Source organism: Leptopilina heterotoma, unplaced genomic scaffold (genome assembly GCF_015476425.1).
Source record: "Leptopilina heterotoma isolate Lh14 unplaced genomic scaffold, ASM1547642v1 Lhet_213, whole genome shotgun sequence".
Classification (NCBI taxonomy): Eukaryota; Metazoa; Arthropoda; class Insecta; order Hymenoptera; family Figitidae; genus Leptopilina; species Leptopilina heterotoma.
In genome coordinates, this window is record NW_025110931.1 from 35,587 (window position 1) to 55,123 (window position 19,537).

The following is a 19,537-nucleotide window of genomic DNA, read 5'->3' on the forward strand; positions in this document are numbered from 1 at the left end:
TATAAAAGTTGCTATTTCCGCAAGCAAATTAAACCGGAAAGACCGTACTTTCGGCTAGGGGATACGGAAAAATTATTTGCTATAGCCGAGGAGTTGAGCATACCAATCTTCGAAAAGCGTTTTCCCATTTAGTTTACTCGTTGGCAACCTATTTCGAATATAATTCACCGCGTTTTATGTTGGTTATTGACGCTGGAAGACCGGATTAAAATAGAGTCCACGAATCTGTTAAAAATGTAAATATCTTAATTTCGTGCATCACAGTGGCCTATAACCTTAAAGAAGGAACAATATAAAAATTTGAAAACTGAAGGCATTTTTATAATTATATGAGTGATTAAAATAAAACAGCAATTTTCTAAATGTGTCGAAAAAATAAAGTAATAAATTCATATATCAGAGCATACTAAATTTCTCTTTACAGCCAAGCGCAAGTAGTCCTGGTGCTATGCGTACGTTTATTATTACTCAAGAGAAATAACCCTCATAGTACCGGGATATTCAAGATATCCCAGGGCGTCTGAATATCTGGGTGTTGTGTGGAAATGTATTCATTATTGACCTTAAAAAAAAGGTTGAAGGCAATAATGATAAAAGTAGATAGACAGGGAGCGTTCTGGACCAAGATTCCTGCACCGACATGTTACCGACATTTTTAGCCCAGACTCAAACCACTTAGCCAAGACTCAATCCATTGGGGGGGGGGGATATTCTGACTGTTATGCTGAGCCGGATATGACGTCATACTTCCTAGAATTTTTGGAGTGGGGGGATATTGAGATCATGATGCAAATGTGATTCTTGGAATTTATCTAATTTCTTGGAATTATAAAACAATCCTAGAATTTTCCATAGGGGTTGATGACTCAGAATTTTGCAATTTTTTATTGGAATTTACCGTTTTTGTTTTTTTACAGGGTGCATTCTTTAACGATGACACATAATTTCTTTGTTTCTCGCAAAATGGGGTTGATGACTCATTATCATTGGTATTTCCTGTTTTTGTTTTTTACAGGGTGCATTCTTTAACGATGACACATAATTTCTTTGTTTCTCGCAAAATGGGGTTGATGACTCATTATCATTGGTATTTCCTGTTTTTGTTTTTTGCAGGGTGCATTCTTTAACGATGACACATAATTTCTTTGTTTTTCGCAAAATGGGGTTGATGACTCATTATCATTGGAATTTCCTGTTTTTGTTTTTTACATGGTGCATTCTTTAACGATGACACATAATTTCTTTGTTTTTCGCAAAATAGGGTTGATGACTCAGAGTTTTGGAATTTTTTATTGATGACTCATTATCATTGGTATTTCCTGTTTTTGTTTTTACTTATTTTATTCTTGGAATTATTATTTTCGTCTAAATATTGCAAATCACTGTTTATTAGATTCTTATCTAAGGAATTTTTACAAACATTTTTGGTTCTTTTCATAAGAATGCTTTTGATCTTACCGAAATTCCAAGAAATCTATAATTAACTTGAAGGTCAAATAGGTCATATCTCATGTATATAAAGAGGGCAATTTTTATAAACGAAATCATTCCTGCAGTTTAAGTTGGTTAATGAACATATTAGCAGAACAACGTCGTGAAATTCAAGTGCGCTTGAACAAATTAATTCAAGAAATACATAAAGTTAAAAGTTTAATTGAAGCAAGGTCGCAGTTAAATATTTTAATAAAAAAATTGAAGTGATGAAAATGAATTTCGATAAATTAAACAAAGCAAGCAAAGTCTTGGTCACCAAAACAACAAAGGAGTTAACCATCGATGCATTCTATAAAGTAACAGACATTCGAAAAATTGATACGAAATTTGGTCCGAAAATTGTTGCTGAAATAAATAATGAATTTAACATTTTCCTACCACCAAGAATGCTAAAAATATTTGAAGAGGATGCAAATCTTTTCAACAGTCTAAAAGCTGAAGCTGTCAGAGGTGGTGTATATTTAAGAAATCGTGGAGGACCTTACAATCAGATAGAGTTTGTTCCTGAGGGAGTTGACCAGTAGAAGACATAAAATGTCATATTTACCATGCAGAGAAATGTTATTATCAAAAATTTACAACTTGAATCCATCATTTACAAAGCAAGTTGTCGTTGGAGCAGAACTAGACATAAATGGGAAAATAATACCTAAAATTCAACTAAGAAGCAGCCATCCACGAGTATCATTGTCTTTGGAGCTTCAAGAATGGCGCCTATTGTGTGATGCAGTAAAACATATAATGCGATTTTTCAACGGAGATTGTGATGCATCAGTGCTGGATTGTGAAACGTTTACAATACGTTTTAGTGTTACATATCGTTTAATATCAATTGAGCGTTTAGATCAATCATTTACATTTAGTGAAACTTCATTTGCAATATTTAATGAACTTATTCCTTGTGTTGAACAAAAACATGTAGAACTATCAAAATTCAATTTGCAGTATAGTAAAGATATAATTGTAAAGTCTATTGCAGAATTAATCTTTAAAAATAATGTAAAGTCTACAAAACATGCCACGGATTTTATTAAAAAACATTACAGTAGAATACTTCAAAAAGTGATGGGAAGAACTAATGTTTTAAATTTAGAGACATTATTGCTGGAACTTGTCACATTTCACTGTAAACAAATATCAAATGAAGCTATTCAACAAATGTCAAATATTCAATATATCAATGGTAAATTATTGTAAAGAGAGGATAAATAAATACAAAAATGCATACAATTCAATTTATTTTTATTTTAACCTTTCTTAAATACATTATAATTCAGATTCGTTTATCCAACTGTTATGAGAATTATCAAAACCCAACCATTTTACAAATACATTAGATCCTCGTTTTTTTAATACTTTTTCAACTAAATATACATCTGGATATTTAACTTTAGAAAGTTCTTGCTCGTAAAAGCATCCACTTATTAGATTTTCCTGATAATCCTTTAAGACATATGTTATTGGATTAGTATTTTTTACATCGCTTATAGTAAATATTTCTGTAGTCCAATTTGGTGTATAACCTTTCTCAAAAACATGTTTAACTTTACTTATACGTACTCTATCTCCAACTTTAAATTTCTTATTATATTGCCTGTTTACTGCAACTTTTTTAAATACATTAAACAACAAATTATTTTCATTTTCAGCATTTACATCTATTGGTTTCATTTTTATTGTTCGATGTTTACTATTATTATACGCATTTACTAAATCACTTAATATATCTATCCATTTGTAATTACCGCGTAAACTAAATTGCATCCACATTTTATTCTTCAAAGTACGATTAAATCGTTCACAAATTGACGCTTTCAAATTACTATGAGTAGAATACAAATTAATGTTATAATTTTTAATAAGATTTTCAAAATGTGAATTATAAAATTCTTTTCCTTTATCTACTTGCAAATTTTTCGGTATGCGTTTTTTAATTAAAATAGATTTCATTGCCGCAGTCACATCTTCACCTTTTTTAGACTTTACTGGAATAGCCCAGGCAAACTTTGAAAATGTATCAATGACGGTTAACAGGTACTTGTAACCTTTATTTTCTCTCGCATAAGGTTGCATTTCAACAAGATCAGCTTGCCAAGTCTCGTCAAAACCTCGAATGTCAACACTTCTTCGCTTATAATTTTTTCTCGCTGGTTTATGTAACTCTTTCACCAACTGTAGTTTTTGATCCTCCATTGCTAATTACCTTCAAGTGTGCGCAGTCTGCTGTCTAATTGTAAAATAATGTCTTTGTTGGTAGACATCATCTCTATATTTCTTTCAATACTGATTCTTAGATTTTCAAAATATTTTTTTATCAAATCTTCTAAATCTAAAATCTTTACTACATTGTCATTTACATCATTTCTCACGGAACCGATTACATCATAGATGGCGTTCGCTTTAGATTCAATAACTTTGTTTACAATATTCAAGTTTACTGCATCACCGTTGCTCTCGGCATCAGCTACGTTACAAAGTTTCTTATTTTCAATAGTAAAATCTCCTTCAGCAGTCAACTTAAAACCAAGTCCTGGTGGACCTCGATTTGAAGTTTCTGTGCTTTTAAACTGACGTCCGAATATGTCGATACTCATCATGAAAATGATAAAAATTTCTACAACTGTTAATTAATAAACAATTCCAGCTTCTCTCAACTCTTCAATAATTGATATAATCTCATTATTATGACTGGGATTTCCAGCTGCTTGAGATGCCAAGAGCAATCTTAAACGATCAACCAATTCATTAGGATCATCCCAATAAACATAATCAATTTTTGCATCTTCTTGTTGAGTCATATATTCTGGAATTAAACCTTCACCATAATGTACTGCTATATAGTTTAGATATTTTAAACTCTTTTTATCTCTAACAGCGCCATCTGCTTTGTAATATTTTCTATGAGCATTAGTTGATATTACAATATTTTTATAATTTTCCCGATCAACTACACTTAAAACAGCTTCTTCTGGAACTTTTTTGAATAAAAGCTCAAGTAAACCTTTCGTTGCAGGATATGTTTTATTAGCTACACTAATATTATTTTGTTCAAAATTTATTCCTGAATTACCAATCATTAATTGGCCTTTAGATAATTTACGAACTCCATATGAAGGATCTAAATCTTTTCCCTTTTCATCCAACATTTGAAGATATAAAATAGCACCATCTTTCTCTGATTTATCTCCATCTCCATTATCATCTCCATCATCATCATCATAATCATCACCGTTATCGTCATCATCAGCAGCTGTTGCAAATGATAAGTCATCTCTTAAAAATGAATCATTCTCTCTCTTAACTTCTTGATCTTCTTCAAACTCTAAAGGAAGGACTCCCTCTCTTTCAATTTTTACTGGTCGAATTTGTTTGACAATTTCAATGTCGTCAACTAATTTCTGAATTGGTGTCACTATAGGTTTAAAGGTATTATTTAAAGTCTGTTCAATTTCTTCCTTGCCCAATTTCATCAGTCTATGCTTTCGTCGAATAGCATCACTGGCTTTTGCAATTTGACCAAGAATATCTTTTTGTTTTCGCAAATGTTTCAAGTGTGTAGAAGACATGTTGATTGACCAATGTCTTGAATGAAACTGTTTATAAAGAATATCATTTCTCTAATTTTATAAAACAATCAAAACACTTTCTATATCTGCCTTCATTGATATCACGATCTTTATCAATCACTATAAAATCATGCTTATTTTTCCAACAAGAGTTGCAAAGTTTTTTAAATTCCATAAATGTCATATCAGTATTTACATGATCATCATAAATATGTCTAAGATTCATTTCATCTTGTTTGAATAAAACTAGTAAATTAACATTGTCACGTATTAAATGTTTTGGAATGCGCGCATATGTTTGACATAAATAAAAGCAATCCACCGCTTTGTGTCTTCCCATAGCAAAAAAAGCTTTAATATTATCTTGTTTTTCACATGCTACGTCATCAAATATAAATATTGAGTTTGGTAACGCATTGTTTGGTTCTACAACATCCACATGTTCATTAAATGGAAAGTAGCCAACACCCTCTACTGGTTGCAAAATGTTTTCTAAAAATTTGTATTTTGGTTGATATAACGATTTTGAGTACACATAAACATTTTCAAATCGTAATCCATTGGGATGTATTAAAAGAGCAAGTAAAGCATTTGTCTTTCCACAATTTGACGGTCCACAAAATATTGCTCGCACACTATTTGGCAATAAATTTCTATGACGATTATCTGTTTTTTTATTACAATCTTGAACAAGAGTGTCAAAATTGTAAACTGGTAATTTAATCGATTGTGCTTCGAACTCCATTCTTACGATAACTGAGGTTAAAACTATAAATACAAGGTTTTTAATAGTTTCAATGTCAGTTTACTGTAGTCGCTTGTAACGTTTGCATGCAAGTCCAATAATAAGGTCCATGCTACTTTACAGCATCTGATTGCTAGGTCTAGTTTTTTAGGAGAGGTTTGCGATTTGGTGTCGATCGTCAACTCTTTCATGCTTTGGGCAAGGTCCACGTTTCCTACTGTCGGAGGCAATTGGGATAATTGACTATTACTGTGATAATTGACTATTGCTGTCATAATTTTTTTGTTAGATCATTAAAGGTCGACTGTTTGTAGTCAAATGGCAAAAAACTATAAATACATTGGTTATATAGATTTCCCCTTTAGTCTTGAAAAAGTTTTCTAACCGTAAAGAATATAAATATGGGTGTAAATAAAAAACAAATTAGTTTAAAGAAAACTTCGAAAAGAGTAAGACGAGGTAGAGGTATTTTGAATAAAATTATCAATAAATTACCTTTCGAACTTCATATACCTGGCTATCAATACTGTGGTCCAGGAACAAAATTAGCAAAGAGATTAGCACGAGGTGATCCAGGAATCAACCCTCTCGACGCTGCTTGTAAACAGCACGATATTTCTTATTAAAAAAATAGGGAAAGTGTAGAAGCGAGAAACGCAGCTGATAGAGTACTTGCTGATAAAGCTTGGCATCGTGTGTTTGCTCCTGACGCAAATTATAGTGAAAGAGCTGCAGCTTACGCAATAACAAATGCAATGAAGGTCAAATCAAAATTGGGTATGGGAATCAAGTCAAAAGAAAATATGAAGAAAAAGAGGGAAAATAAAAAATCAACGTTGAGGAAGATTGTAACCGCAGCTAAAAAATCTATGAAATTGGATACAAATGCCCAGTCTACTATTAAATCAGCACTTGAAGGTGCACGTTTGGCAGTTAAAATTGCTGGTGGCAGGCGAAAAATTAATAAACCTCGAGTTTTACCGATACCTTCTAAAGTGGGAGGAATTTTACCTTTTCTTATTCCTTTGTTGCGGGTTTAAGTGCAACAGGGGCTCTAGCAGGGGGAGCAGCTGGCATAGCTAAAGCTGTAAATGATGCAAATTCTGCAAAACGTCAACTAGAGGAAAGCAAGCGACACAATCAAACAATGGAGTCTATTGCCTTAGGAAAAGGGCTCTATTTAAAACCATATAGGACAGGTCTAGGGTTACACCTTAAACCTTATAAAGCAGGACAAGGATGCAAGTCAAAAAACTTGAAGTAAAGCTACCTCACCGAGCCCTAACCGACTTAGATTTACTTAAATTTGCAAAGCTTTTAAAAATTCCATATTTTCGAGGAGTTTTTATGCGAAATGAACTACCTATGCGTGGTCCTAAAGAAACTGAATTTGCAATTATTAATCTAGATGATAAAAATGGTCCCGGTACACATTGGTGTGCATATAAAAAGAATAAAGATAAAATCGTATATTTTGATAGTTTCGGTAATCTTCAACCACCTTCGGATCTTGTTAAATATTTTGGTGTTGGTAGCATAAAATATAATCATAAACGATATCAAAACTATAATACATATGTATGCGGACATTTATGTCTTAAATTTTTATGTAAACAATTGAATATTCCTGATTTGTATACTCTGCATATAAATAAATGATATTCTTAGTTTAAACGTTAGTTATTACTTTGACCTCATCATGGACGATTCACTTATTTTAACGTTGTCTGGAAATTCTTCCATCTTAGAATCTCAATTTTTTCCACCAATAGAGTTGTCTAATTTTAAAAATTATGCTCTTGGTCTTGTTGAATTTTTAACTTTTAATTCTATTCCTAATATAGATGTTGGAAAAAATAAATTTTACGTAGGAAATGAAGAAATTATTATACCCACAGGAAGTTATGAAGTTAGTGATATTGATCAAGTTTTGCATTTAATTTTAAAAAATAAAGGAATTAATTTTAGAATCAAACCAAACAATAATACATTGAAATGTACAGTTTATTGTGATGAAGAAATTAATTTTAAACCCAATGATTCTATAGGTAGTTTGTTAGGATTTTCTCCTCGCAAATTAAAAGCTCAAGAATACCATGAGTCTGATCAACCAGTATCAATCATTAAAATAAATTCATTAAGAGTAGAATGTAATATAACAACGGGAGCATACATTAATGGTGAAAAAGTGCATACAATTCATGAATTTTTTCCTATTGTTCCACCAGGATATAAAATAGTGGAAGTACCAAATCACGTCATTTACTTGCCAGTCGCTGTCAAGACAATAGACTATATTCAATTGCGAATTGTAGACCAAGACGGAAATTTAGTTAATTTTCGAGGGGAAACTTTAACAATAAGGCTTCATATTAAATCCTTAAAATAATGGGTATTGTTTTTAATAATAGAAAAAGGATTGGTTTTGGTTATAAAATTAAGACACCATGCCAGAAGCAAATCAGTCGTCGGCGAATCTTGAAGAGATTAACACCTCAGAACCTGCAACTACTGAAAAATCTCGGTCTAAGGATTGTAAAAAAAGGAAGAGAGTAAAAAAGAGATTTAAGGTTATTTTTACTTGTATTTGTGCCTTTGTATTTCAACGTATTATTTTTTGCTATGGAAGGGGAAATTTTAAATATTGATTCACCAGTAATTTTTGATGAATCTATTGCTCATTATGAAGTTCATGCGCAACAACCATACACATCATCAACATACAACAATAGTGACGAAATCCGCATCACGGTACAGAATCAGGATCATTGCTTATTTCCAAGCAAAAGCTCGATTCACATCACTGGAAAACTTGTGAAACCTGATGGAACAGCTCTAGAGCGTACAAATTTAATTTCTAATGGCATATGTCATTTATTTGAAGAAGCAAAGTATGAACTTAATGGTGTAGAAATTGATAAAAATAAAAATGTTGGTCTTACAAGTTTAATGAAAAATTATATTTCTCTCGATTCTAGTCAAAATAAATTTCTTGAAAATGTTGGCTGGTTAGAATTTACGAATGAACCAACCTTAACAAATGCACAAGGTTATTTTGATGTTTGTATTCCTCTCAGTATGATTTTTGGTTTTGCTGAAGATTACCAAAAAGTTATTATTAACGCAAAACATGAGCTTATTTTAATCAGATCAAGAACTGATGCTAACGCAGTGTTGCAAGTAGCACCTTTAGAAGAGTTTAAAATTGTCATTGAAAAAATTGAATGGTTATTACCATACATAAAATTATCAGATGCTCGAAAATTTAAATTATTAAAATATATTGAAAAAGATCCATCTATTCCAATAAGTTTTAGAACTTGGGAATTGTATGAATATCCTTTATTACCAATTACTCCTAAGCATATTTGGAGTGTAAAAACTTCAAGTCAATTAGAGAAACCTAGATTTATTGTATTAGGGTTTCAGAGAAACAGAAAAAATAATACAGTTCAAAACTCTAGTTATTTTGATCATTGTGATTTATCTGATGTAAAATTATTTTTAAATTCACAATGTTATCCTTATGGTAATATGAATCTCAATATTAATAGAAATCAGTACTCTACTTTATATGAAATGTTTACAAATTTTCAAGCATCTTATTATAGTAAAGAGTCTCAACCAATTTTATCAAAAAAAGAATTTTTACAATATGCTCCTTTAGTTGTAGTGGATTGTTCAAAACAAAATGAGTCTTTAAAAAGTGGACCAGTTGATATCCGCTTAGAATTTGAATCAAAAGAAAATTTTCCCGCCAATACTTCAGCTTATTGCTTAGTTTTGCATGACCGCATCGTTGAATATAAACCAATCAGTGGAATTGTCAAAAAAATTGTTTAACTTTAAGCTTATATATATTTAACTCTTTACACGTAATGAGATTAGTTGATTTAAAAATGCAGTACTTGATAGATGTGCAAGGATTCAAATTGCCAATTAATAAATTTGTTTTAAAAGAATTAGCTATAGTTTCTGTAAATAATGATTCAATACCAATAAATATGGTTTTCCAACCTCCTTGTCCATGGAATTGCGTCACAAACAAATATAAATGTATCAATCGTTGGTTAGAAAATAATTTCCATGGTATTCGTTGGAATGCTGGTGATGTACCGTACGTTTATTTAAAAGAAATTTTAGAAAATGTGTTTAAAGAAGCAAAGACAATTTATGTTAAAGGTTTAGAGAAGAAAAAATGGTTAAAAAGCTTAATCGATGAAAAATATTGTATAGAAATTATCGATATGAATGATTTAAATTGTCCTTCATTAAAAAAATTAAACATTGAAACATGTATTGGAACTTGTTCAAAACATTTAATCAACAATAAAACTTTTACTTGTGCTCTTCAGAATGTTATAAACTTAAAAACTTGGTTCTGCAAAAACTGTAATATTTGAGTATTTTAGTTGAAAATGTATTCTATTTTTTTCCTCAATAAAATTATAAAATATCAATTGCACTGTAATTATTATTTCTAACCTAACCTTATTGTTTTCAGGAATAAGAAACGACATTTATTTTAAATACATTTATTTATTATAATAAATTACAATATTTTTAAGTATAATTTATTGTAAAAATTGTATAAAGCGAATAGTAGAGAACTAATACAAACTACATTTTAAATAAATATTTACATTTTATACATCAATTTCATCTATTTCCATTGGCTCATGCTGTTGGTAACCCCAAGGAAAGGTGTCAGTTTTCCCTGGTATCAAAATTCTTTTATCATCCTGCCAACTTAGAGCAATTTTATTTTGTTTGACAGTAAATACTTCATGTTTTTTGCTGCGTATAAAGTGCTGAGATCGGATCAGGTTTTCATTTTCATTGAGAGTATGCTTAAAATCATCGAAACCTATTTTTTTTAAAGTTGAATATTTTACCCCTTTTGCTTTCTTTTTAGCTTCCTCATCACCCCATAACTTGAATGCATAGAGTTTTGATCTTAAACCTATAAATTCGTCTACAATTTTACCGTTATTTTCGTCTTTCATAAGACCCAGGATTTTTTTATTTGCAAGTGGTATATTATAAATGTTGTTTTCAGGATAATCGGATGTATCGAATTTATGTAAATCTCTTTTAATATAATCATAAAAATTTGGTACTGTAATATGATAAACAAGACTGTCAGTATCTGTGTAGAGTAATTTTGCAGAATCACTGAAAGTCTCTTTAATGTAATTGTAATGAAAGTCATATGTTATTATCTTTGATATGTCCAAAATAGTGAATCCTATGTAAATTGGTTTGTTAAAGTATACCTTTGTTTTATTCATCTCAATATTGACCATATCTTTATCGAATATGGTGCAACTATGAAAGTTTGGTTGAGCAATTAAATTTTTCGCGCAATACCTTCCCTCCCATTTTGTTATTAATCTAACATCTTTGTGTTTTCTAACATTTTCCATTGTCTTGCCAAATACGGAATTGTTCATTAGCTTGTAAAAATTCTTCTCAAATTCATTACTCGATTTTTTTCTAAGCTCGGTATTTAAATCAATGTAGGGTTTTAACCACTGCTTTTGCTTAAATTTTAAAACTCTATGTATTTTAGTTAATTTCATTCCCAAAGATAAATATAGCTTTAAATTTCTATAGTGAATTGTATAGTTCTTCTTTGGTAATAAATTTGGAATTAATTTGGGAATTGTACATTTTGGGAGAGGAGGTATGAAATGTTCAGGGCATAACGGCAAGTCTTTATGTGAATCATGAAGTTGAGTTGGATAATCTAAATCTACTTCAAGAATGTATCCTTCTTCTGAATCATCTGGAATATTCAAGAAAAAGTCATTGCTATAATTTTCAAACCATTCAAAATCTGTATAAGGCAAGCTTTCGCTCATAGAAGCACCATACTGATTATTTATATCGAAATACATAATGTAAGATTCTGGTATTAGGGGATTAAAATCTTTTTCCATAAATCTATTATTAGCTTTCGCGTATCTGTTTGAGCATTGTGAAACTCCACCTCTTATTCCCTTTTCAATAAAAAGCAACATTTCTACATCTGTCAACAAATCAAGCTTTACGTCTGTGTACTTGAGCATAGCGTCAAATGCCAGTCCTGGGGCAGTATAGTAATGTAACGCGTCCAAGTTATAAGTTGTAAAGCATGTTTTTCTAAAATTTTCAAAAATGTCGGCAAGTAGTAGAACGTCAGTCTGTAAATACAAGTCAGAGTATTCTCCTATTGTTTTTAAATTAAACGTTTTCCATACGTTACAAGCATGTTCATAGTCTTCGTCTGAAATATGAGCGTCATTTAATTTAGAGTAGAAAGAGTCTTTTACTGGCAATTGACCTTCTTCTAATTTTTCCCAGCTACTAACATATTCGTAAGGAAATATTCCTTTTCTTGTCAATAAATTAAACTCGTTCATATTTTTACAATACTTTTTAGTAATTTTTTTCTCATCATTTTCAAGATAGGAGGATAATTTGTCTAAACTGCTGGGCATAAATCTAAATGAATCAAGAAATCTTAATACTACTTTGGTACCCTTCACATATTTTGAAAATGAAATGTACTTTTCTTTGTTTATTGGTAACAGTTTCATTTCACCCTCAAAAGACGTTGCTAAAGCTTTAATAATGAAATGTGCATCATATCCTGACAAGTTGTGAAAAATTATGGGAACAACATGCGAATCTTTATAATTTACATTGCAACCTTGATGTGCTGGACCACGATATTTTCCCGTGAAATGACAATGATCGCGGTGTTTAATGTCATCATTTTCAAAAGGTTTTTCACAAATATGACAAATTGTTGCTGTGTCAAATTGAATTTGTTGTAAAATAGTTAAATTTTCCATTGGAATAATATTTGTAAAATAAGTATTTGCTTTTTCAGCCAATTGTTCTAATTCACAAAAGTATGGTTCGATTATGATCTTTTGTTATTTGAGATTTTACTAAACGAGATAAATTATTGATTAATGCAAAATGATAAACTTTGTTATTTTGAAAATTATTATTATCATCATCATCGTCTAAATCAAGTTCTGTATTTTCAATCATTAATAAGTGATAAGTACGTTCATTTGATTTGTTTTTACTTAAATAAAGTGGAATAATTTCATTCTTTTTATTACTGCTTTTATCAATTCCGTACACATTAATATTTAAATTGTTTAATTTTTCAAATTTTGGAATATCGCTGAGAGAAATGGGGAATTCAAAATCATCAAACTTTAAATCAGTATCTTTAAAGTGGGGATATGAACTTGTACGATCAACGTGACTATTAGCTGGATAACGTTGTGCAATTATTGACCATAAAAAACAGAATTTGTCATTATTTATAACATTAATAACAGCTTTTTTATCAATTATAAATTTTGGCATTCTTATAAAAGTTGAGTATCCAGCCGCAAGAGGCACATATTTATTTATATTAACACTTAAATTTATAATTTCATTTAAAGACCAACCTGACTTTTTTTGTTGAAAATCATCAATCTTAACAAAAAGTTTTTCACGAATTTTATGATCAAACCATTCATCAAAGTTCGTTGATTCTAAAATTTTTGAATTTCTAGTATTGAAATATTTAATATCATCAATTTCCTCACCTTCTTCTAAAACAGTATAATTTGCCGCAAGAACAACATTAACTTTCATGTTTCCCACCTTTTTAAATGCATTTTTTAATCGAGAAATAATCATTTTCTTTGCATCACTGAGAAAACTGTCCATATTTTTATGTTTTAAATTAATAACAACACCTGTTCTAATTCTATTCTCGAAAGCATTCTCTAATTCTTCCCACCTGATCCATCTCTCATCCTTTTTAAATAAACCAGTTCCTGTTCTTCTTAGTTTCTTAAACTTTCTGCTATTTGCTTTCAATAGTCCAATAGTTGACAAAATCTTTTTTTTCTCTCCACATGACACAGATCCATTTCTTAACAATTTATTCAGTAATCTAATGTTTTTTACACTATTATTTATCCAAAAATTTAATTCCTCTGTTGTAGTTTTTTTACTTAATGTTTTAAAAGCATTGTTCATAATTTTCACAAAATCTTTACAATAGTTAGAGGTTTTATCAGTTTCCATAACTTTAATTGCTGCATTTAATTTATCCAAATTCATTTTTATCACTTGTATTGAAACTGTCAATTTTTTTCACTACAATGATTAACTCCGATCAGACTAAAATTGCACTTTTAACTATAGCGATTTTTTTAAAACGAGATTTTTTAAGCGCACTTGAATTTCACGATGTTTTTCTGATATGTTGATTGAACAACTTAAACTGCAGGAATGATTTTGTTAAGAAAAATTGCCTTCTTTATATACACAAATTATGACTAATTTTATTTCAAGTTAATTATGGTTTTCTTAGAATTGTGGTAAAAAACAAAAACAGGAAATACCAATGATAATGAGTCATCAATAAAAAATTCGAAAACTCTGAGTCATCAACCCCTATTTTGCGAGAAACAAAGAAATTATGTCATCGATAAAGAATGCACCATGTAAAAAACAAAAACAGGAAATTCCAATGATAATGAGTCATCAACCCCTATTTTGCGAGAAACAAAGAAATTATGTCATCGATAAAGAATGCACCATGTAAAAAACAAAAACAGGAAATTCCAATGATAATGAGTCATCAACCCCATTTTGTGAGAAACAAAGAAATTATGTGTCATCGTTAAAGAATGCACCCTGCAAAAAAACAAAAACGGTAAATTCCAATAAAAAATTGCAAAATTCTGAGTCATCAACCCCTATGGAAAATTCTAGGATTGTTTTATAATTCCAAGAAATTAGATAAATTCCAAGAATCACATTTGCATCATGATCTCAATATCCCCCCACTCCAAAAACTCTAGGAAGTATGACGTCATATCCGGCTCAGCATAACAGTCAGAATATCCCCCCCCCCAATGGATTGAGTCTTGGCTAAGTGGTTTGAGTCTGGGCTAAAAATGTCGGTAACATGTCGGTGCAGGAATCTTGGTCCAGAACGCTCCCTGTCTATCTACTGATAAATCATACTTCACACTGTTGCGATTCATACTGTTACTAAAGAGAAACTTAGGATACTCCGATACAGAGATGTTCATATATAAATTAATCAAATTCATTTGTATAATAATTGCAGAATCCTTAGGAGAAATTCTAATTAAATTAGCACCCATCTCTTCAAGATCGGAAATCAATAACAAAATGGAAGCCTCGATTTTATCATACACGATTGTACCAAAACAGTGAGTCAAATTAATATTATATTCAATTGAGCCTGTCAATGCAAAAAGCTGGTCGGTCGAGCGCGCTGACATACGTACTCGTCAATACCAGCGGTGATTAGAAAAATTTGGTGGCGCTAGCATGGTGCCACTCTTGCGTTCCATTGCGCTGTACTCTCTAAATTTGAATCAGCGAAAAGTCGCTGATTCACCAGCCCAGAGTATGCAGCTGATGAAATAGCGTATATACACTGATGAAACAGCGTATATGCACTGATTTTCCAGCGTATATACGCTGTTTCATCAGCTGCATACTCTGGGCTGGTGAATCAGCGACTTTTCGCTGATTCAAATTTAGAGAGTAGTGGCGCTGAGAGCATTTGAAACACTTTTGTAGTCTAGCGCCAGGGTTGCCAGATTGGGCTACAAACCGCGATTTGGGCTATCTTTTGCATATATTTCGCGGCCTAAATTTTGAAATCGCTACAAGTAGCGATTGGGCTATATATTAAATAATAACTGCGGTTTTTGGGCTTTATGTGGATGCATAGCAACTTTCATTTAAAATCATACATGAAAAATCATATTTATGGTTTTGCCAACCAAGTAAATAACAAAAAATATTAAAATTAATACTTCATTAATTTTATACATAATTTACTATTTTGAAATTTTCAGATTTTACTTATATAAAAAATATTATCTATTCTACGTCAAAAGCCTCCAATGAGGTAGAATTACGTTACTAAAAATCGCGATTTGGGCTACATCTCTATTTTTATACGCTTTTTTGGGCTTTAAATATTACCGCGGTTTTTGGGCTACATCAGCGCCTTCTAATTGCGGTTCTCGTTACTAGGAATCTGGCAACCCTGTCTAGCGCCTTTCTCGCATTCTGCTCGCAGTGCTAGAATGAACATAACCTCAGCTGCCAAAACTTTATTTCGCGAATTAAAAGATGATTCTTATGTCATTTCTTCTGACGAATATAATTAAAAAAATCGTGTACACATAAAAAAGGTTTACTAATTATTCTGCCTACAATGAAGTTTTAACGTATTTGAAGAGTTAATACATGTTTCGTTTAAAGTTATGGTAAGATTTTAATTCAGAAAACGGTAACCTTTTCTTAATCTCAAGCCTAATCAAAATTTTGATCATTATTTGCTATATAAAATTGTTTTTTAAATATGTAAATTTTAAGAATAAATTATTATTAAATTTCCATAAAAAATTATTTATTTCTTTACAGTAACAGTGTCAAAAATAGTTAAACATGTTAAACATTGAACTTAAAATTTTTGAAATTAATCAATTCTATTATTATAATAATAATAATAATAATTGCAAAAATTAAGTTCCTATTTAAAATCAGTAAATCTTTTCTGTCAGGTCAATTAAAAATAAAGAAAAAATAAATCCAATTTGAGGTTATGTTTTCTAATTCGAATGGAGAGAAATTGAGGAGCTGCATTCTAGAACCGGCTCTTCGCTCGGACCGTAAGCGCTAATACCAGTCGGGTGGTAGTGAGCGCCTCTGAGCCTGTCACTGTTACCCGACTGATATTAGCGCGTGCGTTCCAAGCGAAGAGCCGGTTCTAGAATCCAGCTCCTCAATTAATAATATATTTGATCCACCAAAAAATATTTATTGTTATTCTTGGTGATAAATCGTTAGATTAATTACTTAAAATATATTTAAAAATTTTCTTGGAGGTTGAATAAGACCCAGAAGACTATATAAGGAAAAACTTACATAAGTGCAATCCCTGTCAAACTGAGAAAATAGAGAAAAACTGTTTGCTTCAAGAACTCTGTTTTAGAAATAAAAATTTAATAATTAAATGGCACTTCTCTAATGAAAGTGTATGTGCTGATTCTAATTTTGCAAAAAAAATTAATTATTTAAACAAATTCTATGCAAAATGTGACTTACGATGTCTACTTTTTGAAAATACGAAGGAAAAACTTACACATCGTCACTTGCGTTGTTTCTCTCGCACGGGCACTCGAGCTAGGCACGACGATCAGAATTAAAAACTTACACGTTTTCTATGTGGTTTGGTGTGGAGTCTGTAGTTATACCATTGTACCTCTCCGAACATACCCGACAAATAATGCCGAATGTAACCGAAGTGCAGTTACGAGGTGCCTCGGCCAACTTTACGATAGAAGAACTTACACATGTTTCGAGTAATGCAGATGCGTGGTTTTCATTTCGTACGCGACCGTCGTGTTCGACCATGTGTTCGATTGAAAAAGAACATATATCACTTTGTGTAAGTTTTTCCTACGTATTTGATGCTTGAGTTCGATGATTCGTACGATTTTCAGAGCACGCAAAGTACTTCGTATCACTTTTTATCAAGTATTTCTTAATTTTCTTAATATTCCTCGATTTTTAATTATCGTTTTTCCTTATTTTCTCGTTTCGATATAAATGTCAGTTAACTAAGTTTTTATTTCAAACGACAGTATTATATGAAGATAAAACTCACAAACTGATGAGTTAAATTAATCCCCATTAATCTAATATTCTAATACTCTTATTAAAATTCTTCTTATTTATTCAAGTCTACTTTTTATAAATTAAACAAATGTAAATATAAATTTAGATTGACTATTGATGGAGCATTGGTGTGTTTAACGACAAATGTATTAAAGTTTTCCACTTTTCCAAAATGTAAGTATTTCTTCAATTTTATACCAAAAAGTGACATTTTCCATAATAAAATACAAATTTCTTTTAAACTTTCAAACAACCTGAACAGTAGGTATTTACCTTATGAGGTAAGATAAACAATCTACTTTATAATTTAAAAAAAAAAGAATAATATAAAATTGTAGTTTATGTCGTCAATTACAAGAATGAAAAAACTCTTATTTACTTAACTCATGTATTAAACATTAATTAACTTAATTTTAAACAAATAATTTTTTCTAGTATTCGAATGCTTTAAGTATGTAAAATGCGCCATTAATGCGGAATTACAAAAAGTTGACGTTTTTTTGGAAGATGAAGGTAAATTTTCTTATAATATTTGTATTTAAAAAAAATTTATTTAAAAAGAAATTCTAAAACACACAAACACAAGCAAGAGAAAAATAATACATTTTTAAACTTACTAAGCTGAAACCAAAATACCATAATTAGAAAATTTATGTCTTGAAACCTGATCAGATCAAAGTTATAACTTGGCTGAAAAATGGCTCCATTCTGTGACTCTAAAAATATTCTCTATTATTAATTTGTCGTATTAATATTATCTTCATCATTCTCAATACGACAATTATTTTTTCACCCTTATAAAAAAATCGATCGAATTTGATTAAATCAAATTTATAAAAATTGTCAATGGGTTTCAATGGCTTTAAATGATATTTCTAAAAGTGGTCTCTCCGATTAAAAATTTAATCAATAATTTCAATGAATTTCAATTGGATGGGTGATTTTTGAGAACTGTCCTAAATGTAAGAATAATTTTTAATTAAGAAAAATAATTCAAAGTACAATACTAAGACAATATCAGTTTGTCGTACTGCTGGTTAGGGAGTTTCTTTGCTTTTGCCGATTGTCTGGAAAAAACGAACCTTAATAATTGTTTAATAAATCATCTGTAGCCAAGGCAAACTCTCATTGTTTATTTCTTTTTTCGTATCGGTACATCAGAGTACACTGATACCTTCTCTTTTTCTCCTAAGGTGCGAAGAGGACACTCTTATGCGGCGTTCAATGTTCGCTCACTCGCACTCACGCTTAGGGGTGATTCATAGTTAGATACTCTAAGGCCCGTGGCACACTATACGATTTCTGTCGGACGACAAAAAGTCGGACGACTTTCTGTCGTCCAAGGGAGGTTTGCACACACTGAGAAAAGAAAAGCACAGAATCTGAATTCGACATAGTTCAGCATCAGTACACCAGGTTGAACGCAGCAGCAGTGCTACTATTGGACAGATTCTGTACTCTGAAGCACAGATGCTGTACTTTAAAAAATTTTGAAGTACAGATTCTACACTTTAAGTGACAGTATCTGTCTTTTATGCGAAGGGCAGATTCTGCCTCTTATTTTGTATAGCCGGTGTGCGGCAGAATTCAGATTCTGTGCTTTTCTTCTCTCAGTGCACTGGACGATTTTTGTCGGTCGACCTGAAAATTATCTTCTTTTCAATTACATTAGATGTATTAACATTATTATTTATTAATATTCAAATTACTATTTATTAATTATTAATATATTAGTAACATTCATTAATATTTAATATAATAATAAATAAAATTTAAAAGTTTATAGTTTTAATGATTTGACTTAATATCATTAATAAATTAATAATAAAAAATAAAAAATTATATAAAAAAATTTTATATTAAAAATAAAAATTAGATGTAACTATTAAGAGAATTACTTTTTGATAATTATTGCTCGAAAACTATCAACGACGGACGACAAATTGTCGTCCAGTGTGCAAGCATCTATTTAGTTCAATAAGCGACTGCATCGACGACA